The 27,309-nt window shown below is 45.5% G+C and overlaps 1 protein-coding gene across 1 annotated transcript in view; it reads left to right on the top strand.

Annotated features, from left to right (window-relative positions):
- The window catches only part of LOC138535309 (retinoic acid receptor RXR-gamma-like), a 1,109,202-nt gene that overhangs the window by 236,399 nt on the left and 845,494 nt on the right, over positions 1-27,309 (top strand). The gene's annotated exons all lie outside the window — the stretch shown is intronic.

Raw genomic sequence — 27,309 nt, 5'->3', positions numbered from 1 at the left:
TCTTCAGTGTGCCCCAAAGAAACCTATTTGTGTACCATGGCTAGTGAGCCCCAAAGAAACGATAGTATAACAAAACCCTTGAAATTCAGTGAGAAAATTTAGAGAGAATTAATGTGATCAGATTTAACATGAAACATACATAGCAATGCAACAAAACCCCTGAAATTCAGCAATCGCATTTCGATCAAGTCCACCTTAACCATGTGCCTGTTTTGAGCAGCGTATGGCCACAATGATGACATCACAGATGACATCACTAATTACATAATTCATGACATGACTGATGGTGTCACTAACTACGTCATGCATGACATAACTGATGTCACTGGTTTAATTACATTTTGAAATATAACCCTGTTTTTTAACATAACATATATATATACATGTTTCATACTTGCACCTGTGATGATTTGAGAGAATTCATCTCTTTGAGGCTAGGGAGGTGAGACCACTTTGCAAGATCCTCCCTAGGGCCCTGGACAAGTGGGACTTCCCTGGGTGAGACTCTCCCTTTGGGGACAAGGATTCCTGTTCCTCTAAGGAACTTCTTAAGCCGTTCCCCATGATGGCATACATAGGACTATCGGAGATGCAATAAAACCAGAAATTGGGCTGAAGTTCACAAATACCATGATGCTCAAGGAACAGAATCTGTCTCTTTAAGGACAGACCTTCAATTCACTGCAGTGAATTGGTGTATCAGAGGCGGCATGCTAAGCCAAGAGAGAGAGAGAGAGAGAGATGCAGATGCAAGCAGGGGAGGTCCACTCATAGCATAACACAGGTAAGAAACAGAGCTGTCAAGAGCCACGGAGCCCACAAAGTTCAGAACTGATCAGAACAGCAGCAGATGCTGGAGAGCCAGTCTGCAGAGTGAATGTAAGCATCCTCCAGAAGGCATATAACACTCCCCAATAGGGAGTCAATGATGGACACACCCCTGGAAGGAATTAGATCAAGACCAAGTGCGGTTGAGAGTGAAAGTCTTTTAATCTAAATTGATATAGGGCATGCAAAGGACTCTGCAAACTCTGAGAGCGCTCTGTCTAACAATAGCAAAGACAGTCATTTACATTACAAATACACATCATGCATGAGCTAAGCTATAGGGGCCACATAGTCTTGGGGATTGGATGGCGACGACTAGGTACTATGTTGGCTGTAGGCATGGTGCTCCATGATTGGTGGGGATCCATGTGGTGGCATTACAGAGTGCTTGGGTCAGCCGGGCTCATCAGGGTGAGCTGCCAGGGCGCAGGCTTTCCAAGGAGATTCACTACTTCAGTACTAAAACTTGCCCTTGTGGCCACTCATACACATTCATCACACCCGTCTTTGTCAAGCCGGTATGTAAAACCTTTAACACATCAATCTGGTACCAGGGAGGGGACACAGGAAAACAGTATGCAATGCAAGGCTTCCTTTATACATCATCATAAAGTTCACATTAACAGAGGATCCAATCTCATGGGCCCAGGTGTCTTGTCAAGGGGCACGAGTTAGTATATCTTCATCATTCGATTCCGTTAGATGTAGTGAGTGATAGTTTTACGGTATGCTAGTACAATGGTGAATAACTGTTTCTATGGCCCATTAAACTTAGGGTGAACTGAAATACCGTTGGGTCGGAGGGGGCACATAGCTAATACCTCAAAAGATGGTGGGAGTTGGGGTCGTGTGGGTCGTAATTCTTCTTGGCCTGGCCAGGGCAGCACATAGTGATTTTATGGTGGCATCTGGCGTCGGAGCCATGGGGGAAGCTAAACGCTTGGTGCGGGTCCAGCAGGAATGCGAGGAGGTGTAGCCGCACTGTTTCGACAACAGAATACCGGGGACCTTCAAGCCACAGCGAGTCTTGAGGGGAGGAGGGGGGTCAAATGTGCAGCTTTTGAGAAGGAGGGGGAGATGGCCTTGTAACTTTTTGCGGGTCTCTGTTCACGGAACAGCATGAATGCTCTTACAGGGACGAGTGGATGGGGGCTTGGGGGCATTGTGTAAAGGGCATATTTTTATAATTCACATATACTCGTGTTTACTGAATCAATACAACGAAAGGTTTTCATTAACATCAGATCATATAACATTCATTACTCTGCTGCTTTGACCCCACGGGGGGGAATGTACACAAAACGTGAGGTAGAACCTAGTTGGTGGATGCATGGGTCTCAGTGACAGATCACAACTTTAAACATATGATTAGCATTTTTGACTCGAGGATCGGGGAAACAATGAGTTCATCTATCATTTCAACCACAGCGGATGCGGCTCAGACCTTCTAACAACTCACAAATATCCCAACACTCTCAATCATACTATACATGAGCATTTTATATATTGCTCTTTTAATCGTTTTATACTAGCAGCAAACATTGGTCAATAAAAGGAGGATTTGAGTGTCCATACGCTTGACACCCTTTCACCCTTACACTGAAATGTCCTGGGGTAGGCAGGTGTCGTACCATATTAACAAGAGCAATTGGCACTATGGGTTTTGAGTCTTTTAGCAAATAGGCTTAGCAGCATTGGATAAGGCTGGGAGACCCAGGGATTTAACATTCATGTTTAACACTTCAGCTGGGGGAACAGGGTTGGGGGTCATGAGCACCATATATCATGGATGTGGGCGGTCTGTGCAGCGTCGAGGTGTACTTGGTAGGGACGACTTTGTTCTTCCCCAGACCCCAACTAAAAGTCAGGTCACCGTGAGGGCAATGATGTACTGTGGAAGGTAAATGATACAGTGTTTGTTCTGTTACTTGTTCGCATCTAGTTGCTCGTGAGAACAGGCCTTTCATGGATCTTCCATGGGGAGGAGGCTGGGGGGAAGTTCAGGGCTCGCTGTGCGTGGACAAGTGGGGGGTGAGCTGCAGCTTCTGCAGGTAACCTGTTCCACAGAGGCCTGGGTTCAGTATGCTAAAAATGGAGTCTAAGTGTATTACAAAATGGAGTCTATGTTATGCTATAAGGTGAGCCGTGCAGCCCCAGGTGTCGATCCACGGCCACCCTGCCTCCTGGGCCCAGGCACATGGGGGGCCGCTGATGAGTCATGAGCCTCACGTAGGGGAGCAATGTGGGGGAGTGGGGTCCTAAAGACCTTTCCTCCCATACATTTCCCCCCTTTCATTACTTAAGTAATGAATATTTTAACTCACCCAACCTTTCGCTTTCTTTCTCATTAGCTACTGCTTCATCCCATGCTGGTGTCCCCTTGATGGACATCCATGCTCTACACACCCCTCGGAGGCTCTCTCCAGCATACTCATCCAGATTACAGGTCATATATATACATCCCCCATCCCCCCTCCAAGTCTACCCATACTTCCTTGTAACATTCTCTTTCCAGGGGTTCTTTTATGGTTGTGTGGTATAACCTGTCCAGTTGTCCCCGTCATAATAGAAAGCCACCATTCTATATTTGAGTTCAGGATCCTCACCTGTTTGTACTTGTGCCTCCTGCATAATTTGCGCTGCTCCTCTAGGGTTGCCCATTGTCACCATCATCATTGTACCATTAGGAACTGTGTTTGCGCAGCACCGAAGACCTAGCTGGCACACACAAAAAATCAGCATTTGGGTAATAATGGGTATCAGCATTTTGACAGTCATTCTAAGCCAGAACGGCACCCATGAAAAAATGTTGTCAAACCAAGAGCTCGGGTCCATTCCACCTTCCTTCTTCATCCGCTCCCCCAAATTGTGCACTGCCGCAATAACGTGTGATAGGGTTCCATTGTCTGCATCCGCAGAAGGTACGAATGTGCAGCACGTGCTCCAGATTTTTCGGCAAACACCTCCATCCATCGCCGTCAACAGGTCTAGCACATACCTGTTTTGCATTGTCTTTAGCCGTAGGGCCCTTAGCACCACCTTGATTACGTTGAATCCTTCTTCAGTGTCGTTGGCCAGTTGGATCAGCTCCCATCATGTTATTTGCAGCCATTTTGTATTGGCTCGCGCTTGATACTAGGGATATGGGAGGCAAAGAATGTTTCAGCAGAGTTGAGTAGACTGGAACCTGGCAGGAATTTATGTCAACAGTTCTGTGGAAGCTTTGGCTATGTAGTTGGATGATCTTTGCTTTCTCGACATCCGACTTTGCATGTTGTCTGCGGATAGGGCATACATTGGAGTTTATTCCATTGGTTGCATGAGCTCTGGAACTTGGATGGCTTGCAGTCCATTTCCCCCTTCGATATGACTTTCCGGAACCACTATCAGGGCGGAATGCAGCGTTGCCAAAGAACATGTGCCCCTCCAGGATTGTGGGAGGTGCAGGTATGCCTGTTGACCGCAGACCCAGTAGGTGTCCATGAGGGCAGCTGTCCCTTTCTTCATGTCGGGGATGATGAGCGTTTTGTTACAGTTCTTATTTGTACCCATGCTGTTTTTTCCCTCGCCAAGGAAACATAGTTCATATGTGATTTCTTTTTGCAATTCGAAGGGTTTTTCTATGGCTTTCACCCGGGTGATGTGCTTAGTCCATACTGGCGCGCACATTTTCTCGACCCATTGCAATTTCTCTGTTGGCAATCCTCGTAGCGCTTCTGCTTTGCATATTATTACTTCCTATTTCCCCTTATTTTCCGAAAATAATGTTCCTTTAATCACTAATAATGATTCTTTTAAATATATCACTCCTTTGGGTCTCGAATAGCATGTCTTCTTGTTTTGCAGCATTTCAAAAGATAGGTGTTCTTGATTCTACATAGGGTCAGATGAAGGAGATACTGGGCATCTGCAAGGGGCAATTCTTGAGGCAGTAGTACCTTAGGTGTGCCTGAGGCGTGGGGTATTAGAGAGCACACGTACCAGCTCTCGTCGGTTGTTTGCTTGGCGGTAGAGCTCATATCCGCATACCACTTATTTGACTGATGTGGGTGGCTAGGGTCTTCTATTGTGTCCAGCCCCAGGCCAGAATACTCATCATATTTCCTCCTCCCGACCTCCCTCCTCTTTCTGTTGTCCTTGAGGTACCCTCTCACATTCCTTGCTGCTTGTGGTGTTGTGCTCTGTTCACCCGCACCCCCTTTTCCCACTCATCATATAGGGCCAAGAACCCTCCAGTCATTTCTGCATTTTCTTCCTGTATACTTGTGGGGGATTCATATTCTATGTACGGATGGGCTGTTGGCGTGACAGGGGTGGCGGTGGTGTCATATAGAAGTGTGCCCAATAACCCCAATAACCCCTCTGTGAAATTTAGAGGTGTACCCATTAGCCTCTATGAGAGTTACACTTAGAAGTGTGCCCAATAGCCACTCTGTGGCAATTGCATTTAGAAGTGTGCCCAATATACATTCTGGAAAGTTGCATTTGAAATGTACCCAATAGACACTCTGGAAAGTTGCATTTAGAAGTGTGCCCAATAACCCCTCCGTGAAATCTAGAAGTGTACCCATTAGCCTCTGTGAGAGTTACATTTAGAAGTGTGCCCAATAGCCACTTTGTGAAAATTGCATTTAGAAGTGTGCCCAGTAGACATTCTGGAAAGTTGCCTTTGAAATGTACCCAATAGACACTCTGGAAAGTTGCATTTAGAAGTGTGCCCAATAACCCTCTGTGAAATTTAGAAGTGTACCCATTAGCCTCTGTAAGAGTTACATTTAGAAGTGTGCCCAATAGCCTCTCTGGTAAATTGAATTTAGAAGTTTTCCCAATAGCCTTGCTGGAAAATTGAATTTAGAAGTATTCCCAATAGCCTTGCTGGAAAATGGATTATAATAGTGCGCCCATTAGCCTCTCTGTGGAAAATTGAATTTAGATATGGGCCCAATATCCTCTGTGAAAGCTGCATTTAGAAGTGTGCCCATTAGCCACGCTGTGAAAGCTGCATTTAGAAGTGCTACCAATAGCATCTGTGAAAGTTGATTATAGAAGTGTATCCAATAGACACTCTGGAAAGTTGCATTTAGAAGTTTGCCCAATAGCCTCTCTGGAAAATTGAATTTAGAAATGTGCCCAGTAGACGCTCTGTGAAAATTGCATTTAGAAGTGTACCCAATAGCCTCTGCGAGAGTTACACTTAGAAGTGTGCCCAGTAGCCTCGCTGATAAATTGAATTTAGAAATGTTCCCAATAGCCTCTGTATGGAAAATTGTACTTAGAAGTTCGCCCAGTAGCCTCTCTGTGGAAAATAGAACTTAGAAGTTCGCCCAGTACCCTATCTGGGAAAGTTGCATTTAGAAGTTTGCACATTGAAAGACCATATAACCATTCATACCACACCCCACGCTTTCTCTCTCCTTTACATCACCACTCAACTAGAACATGACACTATTCGGTATAACTGTTCTCATACGAACATCCGCCGCTTACTCCACATCATTCTATGTAAACACTGCTGGTCTCACACCCCCAGCCAGGCGTTTTCCTCAGGCCTAACGCAGCCACATCCGTTCCGGATAAATCCTGCCAGAACTAACACATTCTCCTGATCTTCAACCACCACACCTACCGATAAGAATCAGCGATTACACGTGTATCGCACGAGCTGTACACATATCCGGTGCACACACGCACCTTTTGACTCTCCCTACTCTCTCTACTGATCTGAACTTCGGTTCCCAAGGGCGTTCAACCTACCAGCGCCTTCAGACCATACCAATGGTATATAAGGCGCTATATAAGTGCAAAATAACAATAACAATAACAATATAACCATGATGAAACAGAGTGATTACGTTCATTTAAACTATAGACACCATATTCAGAGGCATTGTACGGGGAAGTGGGACGTGGGGTCAGCTCATTACTGGTGTGATTTGGGTGCTGTTCATGATCAGGGTGAGTGTCGTATCCCAATAAGAGCTGAAAGCCGTCCCATATTAGATAGGCTCTTTCTTTGACCATCTTGGTTCCATTGCCCATGTTGGTTCCATTCCCACCCCCCTCATTCATATCAGTAGATATGAATGTGACCGCCCAGTATAGAACTAGTCCAAACATTAGTGTAAAAAATATGACAACGCATACAAACACACCACACTCATACGAATATCTCCGCAAATCAAAGTTTACATTCCCATTCCTGTCTGCCCTAATACTATTAGTTGCAAGCGGCCCGTCTTTTGGCATGGTTTCTCCTATACATTGAAACATAAAAGTGCATTAAGCATCTCCAAAGAATATGTATTATTTGTACTTCCACATTTTCGTCTGAGAGAGAGAGAGCTCTGTATTGCATTATCAAAATATGTTCACTTTTAAAAGTTACTCAATTATTTTACTCAGTTATTTCGTTTAAGTTGCACCACTGTCTAAAGGTAAGCAAAGAGAGAGAGAGAGAGAGAGAGAGAGAGAGAGAGAGAGAGAGAGAGAGAGAAACATATTACAGTGCATTATTGACAGTATGTACGTTATAAGAGTCACTCATTGAATCTTTTTTATATTACATCAATCATTACCGGTAGGAGGGTGTTGTGTCTCTCTTTTCTGTACTTATTATGTCCGTTTTTCCTTCGTCTCCACTCCCTCATCTTGTCCCTGTGTAACATTATCATAGTCTTTTCCAACGTCTGTTAAATGTATCCAATATCTCAGGCCCTTCACTTTAACCGCTGTCGGTGTGCAGTACACATCTTCATATGGGCCATGAAACCTTGGAGCCTTCCACCTACATATGAAACTTCTTACATAGACCATCTTCCCTGGCAGTAGCTGGCCTGTTGAATTTTCTGTGGTAGGGGATGTTTTCTCATTTCCTTCTTCACTTGTGAACGGGGGCGCGAGCTGTCTTGCTATCATACGGGCTGTGTTTGTGAACTTTGTCAGATAGTCATTGAATTGTTCACCTAATACTGTAGCACTTCTGTGGGCGTCTGAGTGCCTACGGAGCTGAGAATTTGCTGTGTGCATGCGCCTTCCTGTTACGATTTCATAGGGTGACAGGTGGTGGTCCTTGCTGGGCTGATTTCTCAGCTCAAACAAAGCCAAGGGCAAACAATGCATCCAATTTCTTTTCAGAGTAAAACATCATATTGACAATCTTCCCTTGAGAAGGCTGTTGATCTTCTCAACCCGCTGTCACTTTGTGGGTGATAAATGGAACATAACTTGTGTTTTATCCCTGGCAGGGCCGTTACTTTCTTGAAGAGATCGTTTACAGAGTATGTGCCGTTGTCGGAGCGAATTGTGTCACAAATTCCTCAGCATGGGATACTTCCCATACTAAGAACTTTGCAGCACATTTGGCATCCGGGTGGGCACACGGTCCTGCTTCAACCCACCTTGAAAATGGGCACACCACTACGATCATGTAGAGCGACCCATTGCACCTCTCTCCCATGTCTGCATAATCAGTATGCAGTTCTCTGAAGGGGCCTGGTGGTGTGGGTAATGTCCCCCGCAGTGTCATCAATGTCATTCCTGTATTATATATTTGGCATGTTGTACATTCCATTGCAAGTTTGGAAATGTGGTCCTGTAACACTGGGACAAACCAATTCTGTTTTGCATTGTGGGCTGGAAAGTGGAGTTGTTGGAATGCTATTTCTAGTAGCTTGCAGGGCATAACCACCTTACCTGTGTTGTTCTGATGCCATAGGAGGTCTGTGGGCGACTGGCTACACCCTCTTTTCTCCCACACCTCTTTTTCCTCATTTGCTGCCCCATCTTGGAGTTCTAATATTTGTGATATGGGCATTGTATTATACCCGTCTGGGAGATCTTCCTCTACGTTTTTCTGTATCAAGTACTCACCTGTCCTTTCGTTAGGTAAGATGCCTCCTTGCCGGCAGTGTCCACTGCCGCATTCCCCAAAGAGATAAAATCGGTGTTGTTTGTGTGGGCCTGGAATTTCACGATGGATACAATTGTAGGATCTTTCAAAAATTCTATAAATTCCTAGAGCAATTCTGCATGTTGCACAGGTCACCCATCTGCCCTGTGAAATCCCCTTCTCCCCCATCGGGCCAATCCCCCGTGTACTGTGGGAGTCATGTATGCTGAGTCTGTGCAAATTATGACAGCACACCCTTTGGCGGCATGTAATAAGTGCTACCAGTTCGGCAGCTTGTGCTGAATAATGGGCTGGTAATCGCTACTGTACTAGCACTTCATATTCCTCTTCCTCTAGTCTCACAACAGCTATTCCCAGGTGTTTTTCTCCTGTCTCTGAGTTTATTGATGCTGATCCATCTATGAAATATATTTCTCCTTCAGCTAGTGCATTTTCAGTTACAGTGGGCGTGTCCCCCTCTTCTCCTCTGTATGTTGCACAATCATTTGCTTGCATGTCTTCCCTTGTGCATTCCTCTGTGATAAATGTTGCAGGATTAACTGTTTTGCATCTCACTATGTGTATGTTGGCACTGGACAGGATAATTTCATATGCTGCGGCTCTCTGAGTGGTTAGCGTGTTCTTTGATCTTTTCAGTATGGCGAATAGGGAATGTTCCACGAACAGTGTCACGGAACATCCCATCATGATAGTTGCACATTATTCAATTGCGAACGCTGCAGCTGCGAGAGATTGTTCGCAGGCAAAGTGTCCTTGAATTACTGCGTCCAAAGTCCCACTGTAATAGGCCAATGGTTTGTGCCCCAAGGATGTTTTTTGTGTCAGTACTGCTGTCATGAGTGTCCCGTTACAATGTGAAAATAAATAAAACTTGCGTTCATAGTCTGGGTTCGCGACTACAGGTGCGCTTGAAATTAGCTCCTTACGTGATGTGAAGGTGTCATCCAGTTCTGCGGACCATTGTATTTCTCTATTTTCTCTTTGAGTTTCCTTGAGTCCATGCAGTAATGGCCTTGTGTATGGTGCATAGTCTAATATCCAGGCTCGGCAGTAGTTGCACATGCCATGGAATTTCTGCATTTCCCTCACAGTTTATGGCCTGCTTACCACATGGATGGCATCCACTCTGTCTGGTATGGTTCTTTTACCATCCTTTGCAATTAGTTGTCCCATGTACAACACCTCTTGTTGACAGTAATGTAATTTTCCTTTATGTACTTTGTAACCTTTGTGGGCCAACAATGTCAAAAGTGTGATAGAATCTTTCCTGCACTCATCCTCATTTTTTCCACAAATCAGTAAATCATCCACATACTGGATAATTGTGCTGTCTGTGACCACATTTCCTAGATCTTCGTGTAGAATCCTGTTGAATATACTTGGGCTCTCACAGTAACCCTGGGGCAGTCTACAATGTTCCTACCTTTTTACTCCCAGTGTAAATGCTATTAGATATCGAGACTCTTCAGCAAGTGGTACTGAGAAGAATGCATTCTTCAAGTCGACCACTGTGAAGCAAGACCCATCTCCGGGATGCTGCATAGAATTGATGCAGGATTGGGGACCAATGGGAACTCCTTTTGAATGACGTCATTGAGTGAATGACCTAATTGAGTAGATCTTGGATCATCCTCCAAGCCCCACCTTTTGCTTTTTTAAGGGGGTAGATACAGGTATTCCATGGTGAATTAGATGGTACAATTATTCCCTGTGCTAACAATGCAGTAATTGTTTCTTTTATCCCTTCTTCTGCTTCCCGGGACAGGGGGTACTGTTTCACCCTAGGCAATAATGCTCCTTGTTTGAGTTTAATCTTAACTGGTGTCACTTCATGCAACAGTTCCACGTCATGTGGACCTGTTGTCCACAGGTCTACTGGCACTGATTTCATGTCATTGTCAAAAAACGGGGGTGGCACACCAACTACTGCCATCAGCTGCACTGGCACCTGTCTTGTCTGTATCATAATGTCACATGGGATTTCTATTTCCATTATTATTTCCCCATCACTATCTGAGTCTGTGAAGAGGTCTTCATCTGATAAATCTCACAGTGCAATGTTGGCATTGATGTACAGCACTGTGCGCCACTCGCAGCCATTCATATCCATTGCAATGACCGCTATTCTTTGTGCTGAGACCTGTACTGCATGTAAGTATAATGACATCACTGTTCCTGGCACTATCTCTGGGCGTGCTATGGGGCGGAAAACAAATTCTGCAGGCACCCTCCACTCCAGGCGCTTCAATTCCTGGACCACCCGTGCAAGTGTTTTTAACCCCTGGATGAACATGTCTGGGTCTACTGGTATACCGCGTTGCTCGTGTGTGTGCTACCAACATCACTTGTAATGGGCAGATCCCGGGGGACGAGCAAACTATCCCCCTTTTTGTAAAAGAAATAGTCATGTTGAGCTTGCTGAAGAGGTTCCTCCCCAGCAAGGTGATTGGGGATTGTTTGTAATACAACAGCGGTGCTCTTACTGGATTGCCCCCCACTGTTACATCCAAATCTTCTGTGTAAGGAACTTCGACCACTGCCCCAGAGAACCCCTGCATCTCCAATTTACGATTAGATAACGGAAACCTGCCTTCACGTAGGCATGATTTTTTAGCTCCTGAATCTACCATAAAAATGAATTGTTTGTTCCCTATCTCCACCCCTATCAATGGTTCCTCTGCTGCATTGAGGGTCGTCAATAGTACTGGACACGCAAGTGCTCTCTCTGAGCTGTCCTATGCTGGGTGTCTCGTGGTACCCCCTTGACTGAAAACATTTCCTGATACGACGGCCAGCCCCCCAAAGGGTGCCGGTGCACCATTTATGGCTGTGGCAAAGGGGTTACCCTGGGTATATGGCATGTGCTCACTGCTCTGAGGGTGTTGCTGGACACTGTGTGTTTGCTCCCTATGTTCTTCTGGTACCTTTGATCTTGCTGTTCTTGTCCCCCTCCTTTGCCCATCGGTAGGCCGTATGGGCTTCCCGGGTGGGGGTGGCCATACTGCTGATCGTTTTGGTAATTGTACATTGACCTGCTTCTACATTTGCGTGAGAAATGCCCCCACCTCCCACAATTCCAGCAAATTCCTTGTCCTCCTCGGGGCCCATGTGGTCCCTGATACCCACCATTCTCTCCGTATCCTGGGACACCCCCTCTGTTCCCTCTGTACTCACCTCTTCCTCTCCGGGCGCTCCACACTAGCCACTGCTGTCCTCCATACTGTTCTTGTCCATTCCACTGTGGCTGCCCATTCCCTGCCCAGTTTGCTGCCATTCTCCCTTGTATCGCTACCAAACCCTCCTCCTCCGCGTTTCTATATAGAGGGAGTGCGGCTACAGCTGCTGCGACCTTCACCAGTTTCATTTGTATTAATTTGGCCCCGTCTGCCTACCTTCTCTGTGCTATCTCTTTCTCCCTTTTTTTTATTCTCTTGCAGTGGTGTACTATTATGCTTTGAATTTCAGGCCAGCCTTTTGCTTCAATCCCTGCTATTTTGTCAAGTGCTTTCTGAACTTCTTGTGGGAGCCCTCTCTTTATTATGAAGTAAAACAAAGATGTTGACTGATCCCAGGCCGTATCCGTTTCCGCTCCTCATATCTCCTGCATCCTTAGGATGAATTCCATAGCATCTCCCCCGTCATTCATTGTACATTGCATTACTGATTGCAAATCTGGTGTATCTGGGAAGGTGTCCCTCAATGCATCCTGTACTGTATTATAAGAGGCACCGTCATGGCGGTCACAATACAATCAATCCTCTTATCCCTAATGTTATTCCTGGGAATCCGGCCTTTGCCCAAACTCTGTCAGCTTGGTCACCCACTGCAGACACTAACAAATTTTTAACATCACCAACAGCTAATGGGACTCCTGCCGTGTGCTTCTTGAATGCATATATCCATTTATTTGCTCTCCCCGACAGCGGGGGAATGATTTCAATAAGTTGGCTTTATCCATCTGTGCCTAGGGAATTTAGTTTGGCCTCCCACCTCCTCTGTGTATCAGGGGTAGCTGTAACCTCCTTTTTGTTCCTTTCCCACCACTCACCTTTGCCCCTTTCCTTCCCAGTGGTGCCGTTCTTCCCACTCTATTCCTCAACCTCCCAGTCCATTCTTAATCTATGGCCCCCCCCAACAGTGTTTCATCTAGCCTCACTGGCATTCCTCCTGTGGCCAGTTCTAATCTCCTTCCTTCCAACTCATCTTCCTCTATGTCGCACCACATCTCCTCCATCCCTCCTGTGGCCATTCCCTCTTCCCCTGGGTTCTCTCCAGGCATGTCTTGCTCTAACTCTATTATTCTGGTTGGCTCTTCTTGGATTCAGAATAGTATCTCCCCTTCTTCCACCCTTCCTCTATGGACCTGTCAGGCGTCTGTACCCTCTGTGTTTGCTCTGTCCTAGACATGGTTGATCCACTTTGCTCACACATATCTCGTAGACTAGACAGTTCATTTTGGGCCATTGAGAGTCTGGAATCTAAGTCTTCTGTAAATTTTTCGATATCTACTGTGGGAGTACCTACCTGTCCACTTGTTCTAGGACACTCATATGGCTGGGGGTGCAGTTGATTGTGTGGCAACTGCGGGAGTGGATGCGGACACATACACAGGATCACTATATCCCTCAACCGGGACTGGTTTATTTAGCAGGGGATTCAACCGCGTTACCTCTATTGACCCTTCCTTCCCTTTGCCTTCCCATTCACTTTCTTCTATTGCCAGGGGAGAGGTGACCTGTTCCTGCGCTAATTCCTTCCTTTTAATGGGGGCACTTCTTCAAACAGTCTCCAAAGATCTAATATCTCTCTCCTGTCGTGGAACTGTTTTCCCTTGTATTTTATAAACAAACATGTGGCCACTATGTCTAGTACACTTTTATCAAATTACCCTCCTTGAGGCCATACCTGGGGTAGCCCTTCCCCCTTTAGTTCCATGACCGACTGGTCATGGTACTTGGTTATGCGTTCTGCGTAACCAGTTACATTTTTACAAATATGGGTCAGGGGTGTTTCGGCCCCCATGTTGTTCCCCTGTCTTCCACCACTTGTGTCACCTTATGTTAATCGGGGTACCTTGTGCGCACACTTACAATTATATATCTCTGTCACACCCTGGGTACTTCATTTCAAAAGGTCACACTTACCATGACCACTTTTCATCAAATTCTGATACAATCAATTTATCATTTTGTCACCTTATTTGTAGTAAAACAAGACCATAACATATTCAATACATGACGTCACTTTGACAAACATTTACTTACAACACACAACATACACCCCCCTTTCCTTCCTCCCCCGTTTCTTATTCTAAGGATCTCTTTCCTGCTGACCCGTTACACCCTCTTCTCTTTGGAATGTCGGACCCTTTTTCCCCTTGCAGGTTTAGAAAGAATGAGAAAGAAAAAAGCACTTTTCTAATTTTTACACCTAGTCTTACTCTTCTAAGACTCTTATTTATATTTTCCCATATTTCACTTATTCCCAGTACTAGTCAAGATAGCACTATGCAGCGCTGCCTTCTACGCCCTTGCAGAGCTAAGTTCCGGTCTTCCTTTAGCTCGTAATCCTTTTAACTTATCTTAATGGCCATATGCAACAGAAAGAAAAGAGTATGAAATCAACAGTTAATGTACCCCTAAGAGAACCCCCTTTAGCTTATCCTAACCTCGTACACTTCTATCAATATCCAACTCCTTTTAATGTAACTCGCACTTAATACTCATGTGCCCGTCTTCATCCGAGACTCTCCGGACTCGGTCTGTCCAGGCGGCGCTGCCTCACACTCAATGGCCGCCCGCGGCTCCAGCGAGCGGTACTAAGGGTTTTTTGAAGTGGGACACGTACCCTCTCGCCCTACTGCGTGTGCATGTCTAAGCGTACCAGTTGCCGTAGGCGGGCAGCTCTCTGAGGGGGCGCGCTGTGCGTCTCCGCTGTGGCCGGGGATGTCTCTGTCACAACCCTCAGCCCTGATTCCCACTGGCAAGCCCATTGGCCAGGTGGGATCATGACTCAGATCGCTTATATGGCCTGGCATCCACTTCTCAGGCCCTCTTGGGGCCAGTCCTGGCACCTTTGGCGCCAGGCCATAAACAAAGATAGACATCTGCTTGTGGAACTACTTTTTAGAGCTTTCAGCCAACATAGAGGCATCCACATAGCTTGATTCCTAGAACCAAGCTATGCGGTCTAGTGTTGTGGGTGTGGTGGCCTAGGGACTACTGTACCTGGACTACTTTGCAGTGGCTATTTAAACCACACCTGAACAAGACAACACGCTTCGCGTTACTTTGCTACTAGCAACCTGACGCACACCGAGTCCAGCTTTCTCATGAGCCTGACGAATTCCGTACCTGCAGAAAACAAAGAACATCGTTAGCAGCAGAATATTACCTGTAATCTCCATCCTTCACTGCTCTCAGCTCCTGGGCAGCTCCGTTTGAAGAGTTTGCCACCCGGATCGAAGGACCTGAAAAAAGGGAGAAAGACATTATTAAAGGAGGTAAAAGAGACATTACCTTAGAGACTTACCTGGCTGGCTGATTTTCGACCGGCATAGCTCCGGAACTCCATCTGCGCTGGGAGCACACCGCGACCTACGCAAAAGAGAAAAGCACAGGTCAGTGAGGACAAGACTTTGCTGCACTGCGCAAAGCGCCTCCTTAACATATCATAGCGCTATTGTGTGCCATCATCTACCAGTGAGAACCAGCCTACCCAGTTCTCCACGCGGATACTCCGCGCAACTAAGGGAGATAAAAAGAGACATTTTAGAACAGAGAAAAGGCATGCAAGAATAACAACGCCATCAATCGCAATAAGACCTACCTGAAAGACACTACAAGGGCTGCAGTCAGTGAAGTAACTGGACCGCCCGTGCCCACAAGAGAACACGCGCCCCTGACCAGAGAGCAGGATGGATAGCTCACCAATTCTAACAGCCAGGCGTAATCCCATCGACATCGAGAACCACACCAGGGAGTCATAGAGAAGGGCACCAACGACTAACTGGCTGGGTGGCATCCCCGTGGATACCAGGTGAGCGTAACAGAACGCAAAGCCTCACATAAATAATCCACCTGGGCGCCATGGAAACATCGGAAATCGCCCAATTGTTGGGGGACCATCGTGCTGAGGTTCATTCAGCCTGACAAGAGACTAATGCACTCCGAAGAGACCTAATAGTGACCAAGGAGCGCACCGACGAAATCGGCAGACAGTTCTTGCAATCGCAGGCAGGTCAGAGTCCTCTGCCTGGAGGAAATCCACCGATGCAAAGCCCTATCTCACCATCTTATACCCCCTCACCAGTACAGATCACGCTGCCTGGAACAGTTCCCCTGGCACCACCAGAAAGGTTTTCGGGCGACCCACGGAAGTATGCAGCATTCATAAATCGGTGTTGCCTTCATTTCCTTTGTCGCCCTGGGGCATTTCCAAATGACCAAGCTCGGGTAGCTTTCATTCTATCATACTTGAGTGGAAGTGCAGCGGATTGGTCGGTGCCGTTGGTGACCCATAATGATCCATTGTTACAGGACCATGGGGGGTTCCAGAGAGAAATGGAAAAACTGTTTGCTCGCCTACCCAGGAACAAGCAGTGGATAACAAACTATTATCCCTCCGGCAGGGGAACCAAGACTTGTTAACATACATAGCGACTTTCAATAGACTGGTTGCTGAAGCCAGGTGGCCAGAAAACAAAAGAACCACGTTATTCCATCGAGGCTTACGAGGCGAATTAAAGGATGTCTTGGCCCAGGTAGTTGATCCCTCCAGAGACAGTACCGAATTCATAAATCTGGTCGGGCAGCTAGACCATCTGTTGCAGAACCGAAAAGCAGACTGGTCCAAAGCAGACTCTCAAGTAGATTATGTTCGGCCTAGAGACAACGCACCACGGGGCCAGACAACACTGTAGAACCCATGCAGATCGGAGGGATACGTCCTCCATTAACAAAACAAGAACGGGATAAAAGAAGACAACAGCAACTTTGTTTGTATTGTGGAAAACCAGGACATTTTCTGAAAGACTGTTCAGTAAAACCCCCAAGGACGACAGTCGGGGCCACAGAAGCCACAGAAAAGGATGAAGTTAAGGAATTGGAAAACTACCAAGCTCGGCAACCTTAGAGGTAATTTTGTCAAGTGATGGAAAAGAGCCACTGACCTCACACTTTGCAATACCCGTGATCTTAATAAACCACCAACAAGTGTCAAAGATGCATGCCGTAGAAGCGTACATCGACAGTGGAGCAGTTGGGAACTATATAGATCAAGAGTTGGCAGCAGAGATGGGGCTCCCTTTGTGTTCTAAGTCTACCAGGGACAAGGTGACTACCGTGAATGGGACAGAAATCGCCTCCGGACCAGTAACCCAGTGCACAGCTGCAGTAACCTTGCTGTGCCAGGATGGACATCGGGAGTGTATTTTGTTCGATCTTATTAAGGCACCTCAGTTCCCGTTGATACTAGGGATGCCATGGTTGGTTGGTCACAACCCTTTGATAGACTGGCGGACATGGAAAATAACCTTCTCTGGCAACTGCTCCCCGGCTTGCTACTCTCCTGAACCGGAACACGACTCCTGTGTCTCCAAGACTTCCAATACTATAGCTTCTATCCTAGGGGTAACTAATACTCTGCCAGATGAATATCGTGACTTTCAGGACGTATTCCAAAAAGACCAGGCTAACACATTTCCACCGCATAGGCCTTATGATTGTCAAATTGACTTTATACCTGGGGCACAAATCCCATGCGGCAGGATCTACGCTCTCACCGAACCAGAAATACTTCACCTAAAATCCTATTTGGACCAGTATCTTGCAACTCGATGTATCCGCCCATTTAAGTCCCCAGCAGCCAGTCCTTTGTTCTTCGTACCGAAAAAGGAAGGGGACTTGAGGACCTGTATTGATTACCGCGCAATAAAACAGATAACCGTGAAGAACCCCTACCCCTTGCCTCTTATCCCGGAACTACTAGACCAAGTCAAAGATGCCCAGATCTATACCAAATTAGACCTTCGGGGAACATATCACCTGGTCTGAGTCAGAAGCGAGGATTAGTGGAAAACCACTTTCCGTACCAAATATGGTTTGTTTGAATATCAAGTCATGCCTTTTGGCTTATGCAATGCTCCCGCAGCGTTTCAATATTTCATGAATGATGTATTGAGAGAACTGATTGACGTTTGCGCCTCAGTGTACATAGATGACATCTTGGTCTACTCAGCCTCAAAACAAGATCACATCAGGCACGTTCGTTCAGTCCTCACCAAGCTCCACCAACATCGTTTATATGCAAAACTGGAGAAAAGTTTTTTTCATGACACCGAAGTAGAATTTCTTGGTTTCATCCTTTCACCCAAAGGCATCAGAATGGAAGTACATAAAGTTGACGCTATTCTAAAATGGCCATCACCAACATCTCTGAAGGGGATACAGAGCATGCTAGGTTTTGCGAACTTTTACCGCTGATTTATCCCAGACTTCTCTCAGGTTGTGCACCCGATCACAGTACTGCTGTGAAAATGCAATAAAAAGTTTGCTTGGACTGAGGAAGCAGAAAGAGCCTTTCAGGAGCTGAAACGAAGGTTCACCTCCACTCCAATCCTGCGGCACCCTCGTCCAGACCTCCCTTATATCGTAGAAACTGCTGCTTCCAGTATGGCAATGGGAGCAGTCCTTTCACAGAGGGACCCAGAAAATGGCCAGTTGCATCCTGTGGCCTTCTGGTCGAAAAAGTTCTCACTACCGGAAATTAATTACGCTATCAGGGACAAAGAACTCCTAGCCATCAAGTCCGCTTTCAAGGTGTGGCGACACTATCTTCTGGGAGCTAGACACACCATTACAGTAATCACAGACTACCGGAACCTACAATATCTTAAAACAGCCAAAGCCCAGTCTTCACGCCAGTTACGGTGGGCCCTCTTCTTTGCCGAATATGACTATGTGATCACTTTTCGACCTGGGGTCAAGAATGGGAAAGCTGATGCCTTATTTCGGATGGGCACCGATGAAACGGTGTATACAACGCCAGACCCGGTACCCATCATACCAGAAGACAAACATTTGGGTATCACACCAACCCTATCACAAGCTGAATTACAAAACGAAATTCGACAGTCAATGATCCCAGATGCTTTCCTCTCATGGCAAACTCAAGGAGAACAATATTGCATCAAGGATCAGTTACCTTTTTTTAAGGACCGGCTATATTTACCCAAGAAGGAGTTACAACAGCATATCATTTCAGGCTATCATGACTCTCTGATCGAAGGACACCCTGGAATCGCTAAAACCTTAGCCAAGGTGAAAAAGAACTTTTGGTGGCCTACCTGGCGTAAGACATTGTCCAGTATGTTCAGTCCTGCAGCGTCTGTGCACACAATAAATCCCAGAAACAGAAACCATCGGGTCTCCTACAACCACTTGACATCCCTCCCGCTCCATGGCACACTCTTTCCCTTGACTTTATCACTGATCTGCAAATCTGTGGATTTGTTCTCTAAGATGGCATATTTTATTCCTCTCAAGGGTCTCCCCGACGCATCCACCCTGGCAGAAGTATTTCTGGAAAACATTGTCAAGCTACATGGTTTTCCATCAGTTCTGGTCTCCGATCGAGGCAGCCAGTTCGTATCCAATTTTTGGAGAAAATGTTGCGTAATGGCACAGATTGACGTCCGGCTAGCTGCCAGTCACCACCCCCAAACGGACGGCCAAACCGAGAGGACCAACCAGACCCTCGAGCAGTAATTACGGTGCATGCTGCACCATGAATTGAGAGATTGGAAGGACTTACTTTGGGTAGCTGAGTAGGCATATAACAACTCCGTTCATTCAAGCACGGGACAAACAACCGTTTTACACCTTGTATGGAAGACACCCACATACCTCAGAACTCAACCTTCCTGCCAACTTGGAAATGCCTGCAGTAAAGACTCTTCAGACAACCATCACCCAGGCGTTCAGAAAGGCAAAGGAACATCTCATTCATGCCAAAGAAAAACAAAAGCACTTTGCCGACCAGCATTGTAAAAAGGCCCCAGACTATCAAGTGGGAGACCAGGTTTGGTTAGCCGCCAAATATCTACCCATCAAAGGGACCCGGACCTTCCATCCTCGATATTTGGGACCCTATACCATCAAGGCAATTATCAACCTGGCAGCCATCAAATTGGACCTACCACCTAATCTACAAATCCATCCTGTATTCCCTGTATCCCTCTTAAAACCAATGCAACCCGGTACACGAGTCAAGACACCACCTCAACCCATACTAATTGACGGATAACCAGAATTCAAAGTCAAAGGCATCCTGGACTCAAAATACTCTAGAGCCAAGGTATATTATCTCATCGGCTGGAGGGGATTTGGGCCTCAAGGTAGGTCCTGGGAACTCAGTGAGAACATCCATGCACCACGTCTAATCAAGAAGTTTCACCAGAACTTACCAACTAAACCTGGACCAGGCAGGAGACACACCATGGGAGGGGCCTTGGGGGGAGTGCTGTCACGACCCTCAGCCCTGATCCCCACTGGCAAGCCCATTGGCCAGGTGGGATCAGGACTCGGATTGTTTATAAGGCCTGGCATCCACTTCTCAGGCCCTCTTGGGGCCAGTCCTGGTGCCTTTGGCACCAAGCGCATAAACAAAGATAGACATCTGCTTGTGGAACTACTTTTTAGAGCTTTCAGCCAACATGTAGGCATCCACATAGCTTGATTCCTAGAACCAATCTATGCGGTGTGGGTGTGGTGGCCTAGGGACTACTTTACCTGGACTACTTTGCAGTGGCTATTTAAACCACACCCGAACAAGACAACACGCTTCGCGTTACTTTGCTACTTGCAACGTGACGCTCACCGTGCCCAGCTTTCTCATGAGCCTGACGAATTCCGGAGCTGCAGAAAACAAAGAACATCATTAGCAGCAGAATCTTACTTGTAATCTCCATCCTTCACTGCTCGCAGCTCCTGGGCAGCTCCGTTTGAAGAGTTTGCCACCCGGATCAAAGGACCTGAAAAAAGGGAGAAAGACATTATTAAAGGAGGTAAAAGAGACATTACAACCACGAAGCACTTAGAGACTTACCTGGCTGGCAGATTTTCGACCGGCATAGCTCCAGCACTCCATCTGCGCTGGGAGCACACCGCGACCTACGAAAAAGAGAAAAGCACAGGTCAGTGAGGACAAGACATCGCTGCGCTGCGCAAAGCGCCTCCTTACCGCATCATAGCGCTATTGTGAGCCATCATCTACCAGTGAGAACCAGCCTACACAGTTCTCCACGCGGATACTCCGCGCACCTAAGGGAGATAAAAAGAGACAGAGAAAAGGCATGCAAGAATAACAACGCCACCAATCGCAATAATACCTACCTGAAAGACACTACAAGGGTCGCAGTCAGTGAAGTAACTGGACCGCCCGCGCCAACAAGAGACCACGCGCCTCTGCCCAGAGAGCAGGACAGAGAGCTCACCAATTCCGACAGCCAGGCGGAATCCCATCGACATCGAGAACCACACCAGGGAGTCATAGAGAAGTGCACCAACGACCAACTGGCTGGGTGGCGTCCCCGTGGATACCAGGTGAGTGAAGCAGTCTTCGCCAAAAGGGGACAAAAAGATGAATCACATCTAGGGGGTCACCACTTGAAAATACACGTCCCCCAGAAGGCATACAACACTCCCCAATGAGAGTCAATGATGGACACACCCCTGGAGGGAATAGGATCAAGATCAAGTGCGGTTGAGAGTAAACGTCTTTTTATCTAAATCGATATAGGGCATGTAAAGGACTCTGCAAACTCTGAGAGTGCTCTGTCTGACAATAGCATAGACAGACATTTATATTACAAATACACGTCATGCATGAGCTAAGCTATAGGGGCCACATAGTCTTGGGGATTGTATGGCGACGACTAGCTACTTGGCAGGGATCCACCTGGTGGCATCACGCAGTGCTTGGGTCATCCGGGCTCATCGGGTGAGGTGCCCGGGCGCAAGCTTTCCAAGGAGATTCACTACTTCAATACTAAAACTTGCCCTTGTGGCCACTCATACACATTCATCACACCCGTCTTTGTCAAGCTGGTATGTAAAACCTTTAACACATCAATCTGGTACCAGGGAGGGGACACAGGAAAACAGAATGCAATACGAGGCTTCCTTTATACATCATAATAAAGTTGACATTAACAGAGGATCCAATCTCATGGGCCCAGGTGTCTTGTCAGGGGGCACAAGTTAGGCTATCTTCATCATTCTATTCTGTTAGATGTAGTGAGTGATAGTTTTACGGTATGTTAGTACAAAGGTGAATAACTGTCTCTATGGCCCATTAAACTTAGGGTGAACTGAAATACTGTTGGGTCGGAGGGGGGACATAGCTAATACCTCAAAGGTGGTGGGAGTTGGGGTTGTGTGGGTCGTAATTCTTCTTGGCCTGGCCAGGGCAGCACATAGTGATTTTATGGTGGCATCTGGCGTCAGAGGCATGGGGGAAGGTAAACGCTTGGCGCGGGTCCAGCAGGAATGTGGTGAGGTGTAGCTGCACTGTTTCGACAACAAAACACCGGGGATCTTCAAGCCATGGCGAGCCTTGAGGTGAGGAGGGGGATTAGATGTGCAGCTTTCGAGAAGGAGGGGGAGATGGCCTTGTAACTTTTCGCGGGTCTCTGTTCACGGAACAGCATGAATGCTCTTACAGCGGCGAATGGATGAGGGTTGGGGGCATTATGTAAAGGGCACATTTCTATAATTCACATATACTCGTGTATACTGAATCAACACAACAAAAGGTTTTCATTAACATCACATCATATAACATTCATTACCCTGTTGCTTTGATCCCACGTGGGGGGTAAATGTACACAAAAAGTGAGGTAGACCCTGGTTGGTGGATGCATGGGTCTCAGTGACACATCACAACTTTAAACATATGATTAGGATTTGTGACTCAAGGATCGGGGAAACAACAAGTTCATCTATCATTTCAACCACAGCGGATGTGGCTCAGACCTTCTAACAACTCACAAATATCACAACACTCTCACTCATACTATACATGAGCATTTTATATATTGCTCTTTTAATCGTTTAAACTAGCAGCAAACATTGGTCAGTAAAAGGAGGATTCGAGTGTCCATACGCTTGACATCCTTACATGGAAATGTCCTGGGGTAGGCAGGGGTCGAACCATATTAACACGAGAAACTGGCACTACTCATGTTTAACACTTCAGCTGGGGGAACATGGTAGGGGGGGTCATGAGCACCATATATCATGGATGTGGGGGGTCTGTGCAGGGTCGAGGTGTACTTGATAGGGACGACTTTGTTCTTCCCCAGACCCCAACTAAAAGTCAGGTCACCGCCAGGGCAATGATGTACTGCGGATGGTAAATGATACAGTATTTGTTTTGTTACTTGTTCGCATCTAGTTCCTTGTGAGAACAGGCCTTCAATGGATCTTCAATGGGGAGGAGGCTGGGGGGAAGTGCAGGGCTCGCCGTGCGCAGACAAGTGGGGGGTAAGCTGCAGCTTCTGCAGGCAACTTGTTCCACAGATGCCTGGATTCAGTATGCTCAAAATGGAGTCTAAGTGTATTACAAAATGGAGTCTATATTATGCTATAAGGTAAGCCGTGCAGCCCCACGTGTCCATCCATGGCCACACTGCCTCCCGGGCCCAGGCGCATGGGGGGCCGCTGATGAGTCATGAGCCTCACGTAGGGGAGCAATGTGGGGAGGGTTGTCCTAAAGACCTTTCCTCCCATACAAGTGTCAGTGACAAACCAGAGGTATGGGAGTCCAAAACCTGTTGGTGGCGTAACCACAGAGAGGTTGTGGTTGGCAGACTACAGCACTAACTATGCCAACACCAACCCACTGAGATGAGGTATCAGCCACTGCATAGGTTAACCAAAGGGACACCAGAACGCCAGATGAACAAAGAGCAAGAGGCAGACCCTGTCGACAACAAACTGGTGGAAAAACCAGGCGAGAGAGAATGTCCCAAGTGAGACTAGGCCCATGAGACCCTACCCAAGGATAAAAGTGGTAACCGGGAGAACACGGGGATAGAGAGGCCAAATAGGACTTGTTATGTTATCAGAGAAATTCATCCCAGTGAAATTGATGAAATCAGAAATGCAAAGATTATGAACTTGAACTGTAACAATATTGAACCAAACTTCAAAATTATGCTTGAGAAAGAGACTTACTAAATAGTGGATACAAATGCCCTGGGAAGAGGGAAGAATATTTCACTTTTCAAATGATATAAAAGGTAGAACATCAGGAAGAGAGACAGAGAGTACTATGAACTGAAGGGAACTCATCCTAGTGAAAGGGACAAAACCAGAAACACTAAGATGAGGAATTTTAACTGTCATACATGGAGAAAGAATGTTACAAGAAACAGTTAACTATACCCTCTGAAGAGGGAAGAAATGCCTAGTGTCCAAGAACCTCTGAATGGAGCCGGTTAGAGAGAGAATACTATGAAGTACAGTCAAGAGATAAAAGATAACTAGCATAAGCCAAGGCTAAAAGGAGGGAACAGTAATCACCCACAGAGGTCCAAGAAAATATGGCCCACAAGTAAAACAGCCTGGATCAAGGGATCAAACAACGTCCATGAAAAGACACCTGGAGAGCAACGCCAAAACATAAGGTAAAAACCCAAAGACATTGTAAAGGAGGTACAAGCCTTGATACAGAAGGTGACCAGAGACTATCTCAAAATAGTATTTTAAGAGAAACGTTGAAGTAAAAGCAAAACACCCTCACATCAGGAGAAATGAATAATTTTCTTGACCGTAGTTATTTTGAATCTGTGATTAATCAGTTAGGATTAGTTTTGGGACAACTGACTCATTTGGTCATTTACTGATGACTAATGAGCACCTTAATTATTTATATAGGCTGGGAATATCCCATGGCGAAAGGGAGAGATAGGCCTTATCCTATTTATTTAATAAACCTTTCTGGAAATGTCACCACAGTGTCTGCGTCCTTCTTCTGACCCACCACACTCCATACAGATATTATTACAAAGAATGAAAGTATGTTATCAGTTATGTGCTTCAGAAGATAATCAGTTTTATTGGAATACAAATTCATAATGTATTTTCAAAAGAAATGACTACACATATTAGTAATGCCATTGCTATGTTTTTAATTAAATATTTACTTTCTAATCTTCATTTAATTTCGATAAATGTAATTATTTAGCAGAGGTAACTGATTTTATTGTCTGCATAACGAAACTGTGTATGCTTACATTATAATATTATCATATTTCACATGGCACATACTTTATTTTGCATGTAATTATTTTGTTATTAAACTTGTCATTTACAAAATAATGTATTCATATAATGTTATTACAGTAACGGGAATAGTGAATTTAAATGTGAACATTGACTATTGTTTCTACTTCTGTCTGTTCTTATTTTTATTTTGGTACTACATATACTTATTATATTATGTTTGAAATACCTGAATTAGATATACCAGAATCAGGTACTTGCCCTGTAAATAACTTTTGTAATTGTTTACTAATACATGACTTTCAAACCGTTTGTATTGCGCTACATATTTTTATTTTAAAGTTGATAAGTTGGTGAGAAATACAAATGAATGCTCCACACATAATGATATCATACTTCTTTATCAGTGTATTGTTCAACGTCATGTTTTTGTTATTGTTAATTGTAATAAAATAATATGTTTCAAAAGAGGTCAACAAAAATAGTCTAACTTATTTAATCAGTAATTGCACATTTGATGTAAATTTCGATCTCATTGATGATGTCATGTATGATGTAATTAGTGATGCCATCAGTGATGTCATCAATTTGGTCATACGTTGTGCAACAGGGGGCACATAGTTAAGGTGGAATTGCTCGAAATGCGATTGCTGAATTTCAGGCATTTGTTGCTTTAGATCTGATCACCTTAACTCTCTCTTAACCAAGGTTTTTTTCACTGACTATATACACATATAATCACTATATGATTATGGCATATAAACATACACACAGTTCCCACTACGCATGAACTTTGGCCAGTAATAGCCACTGTGACATTGCAGTTGCCCATGCCTCAGGCAAAGTAAACACTCTCATAGTACCCAGTGGGCATGTCCTTTTGTTATGCCAAGTGTACTCTGTGACTGAGAGCATAGTCACAGCACAAATACCCACTGTTCCCACTCGGCAAGGCCAAACTGTGCTCATGACATATGCCAGGAACCTCAGACTGCTCCAATGTAACCCACTGGGATGGCCTTTGGTCATGGCCAGGGTACAGTTAACACAACCACAGTGTTAACTGGGCAGGTCCAGTGGCCATACCATATGGACGCCCAGCTATTGCATGGATTTTGGCCATGTTCTGGCACAGTAAACACGCCCACAGTGCCAAGAGGACAAACAAGGCATTGGCGCAGCAAGCAGTGAAACTGATCATCTGGCATGAACCATGGTTTTGTCCTAATACAATGACTACACCCACAGTGCTGGTTGTTTCAATGTTTACCCAGGAGAACTACAACCTCTCTCCCCCTGAAGCCATTACACTAAACTTTCCACCAGAAATCAGACCTGGCTGGGTATGTGGATTGGAATAACAGTGAAATAGGAATAACATTTTGGGACACCACAGATAACTTTAGCCACCTTGCATTAAAAGGTCAGGAAACCCTACCAGAATATTTAGAGTAGGATCTGAATGTTCTATGGAAAGTCCATGCCATTTCCATCAATTGGAGCCAAAGTCATGAGCCTCCCAAAATGTCCTCTTTTCATGGTTCCATTCAGAGAGCTTTGGCAGGGAATACATAAAGGTGTACAATCCCTTCACCGGTCCTGGGGACCTGCCTACAGGTCTGTGAACCATGCAGTAAAATTTCACTTTTTTGCACTTGAAAATTGCATGTTCCACTTTTGTTATTCATGCCCTTGTCCCCAGGAAATGTTATAGGGGCCAGTTGTATGCCCAATTAAAATGTTTTTTCAGAACACAATCTAAACCCACGATGGTGGTCAGGAACATATTTTTCAGCCTCGGTTCATCCAATCACTTTTCCAGATTGTTATAAGTTATTTACATGGATTGTCTCCCTGGACCAAAATATCACAAACACAGGCGTGCCATTTTCACCAACATTTTTAGTTTTTTTAATGAACACTGCTGGATGGATTTTCACCAAGCAAGTGAAGGTCGCAAGGTAGCCCTGACACCAATTTCTCATAAAGCTCTTGTGTATATGCATTGTGCAACTCTTTTAGTAGAGAGCACACACTCCATGTAGGAGTCTGCATGTGAAAACGTATCCATAACTCCAAACCCCATCACTGACAGTGTAATGTGTAATGTACATATAGAAAGGGATTGGAAAGAACAGAAATAATCCTATTGAAGTAGGATTGTATTCTGGTTTTGCTACATTGATGGATTTCTAAACATATCATGCCTTGAAACACTTGTGTGTAGGCGCGTTATAAATGCCATATCATATAATATTAAGAAGGTTATCTGAAGATTTACTGAAA

This window comes from Ambystoma mexicanum, chromosome 1q (assembly GCF_040938575.1).
Source record: "Ambystoma mexicanum isolate Mex_15411 chromosome 1q, UKY_AmexF1_1, whole genome shotgun sequence".
NCBI classification, from domain to species: Eukaryota; Metazoa; Chordata; class Amphibia; order Caudata; family Ambystomatidae; genus Ambystoma; species Ambystoma mexicanum.
Note: the sequence above shows the minus strand (reverse complement) of the source record. Positions and strands in the feature narration are given on the sequence as shown.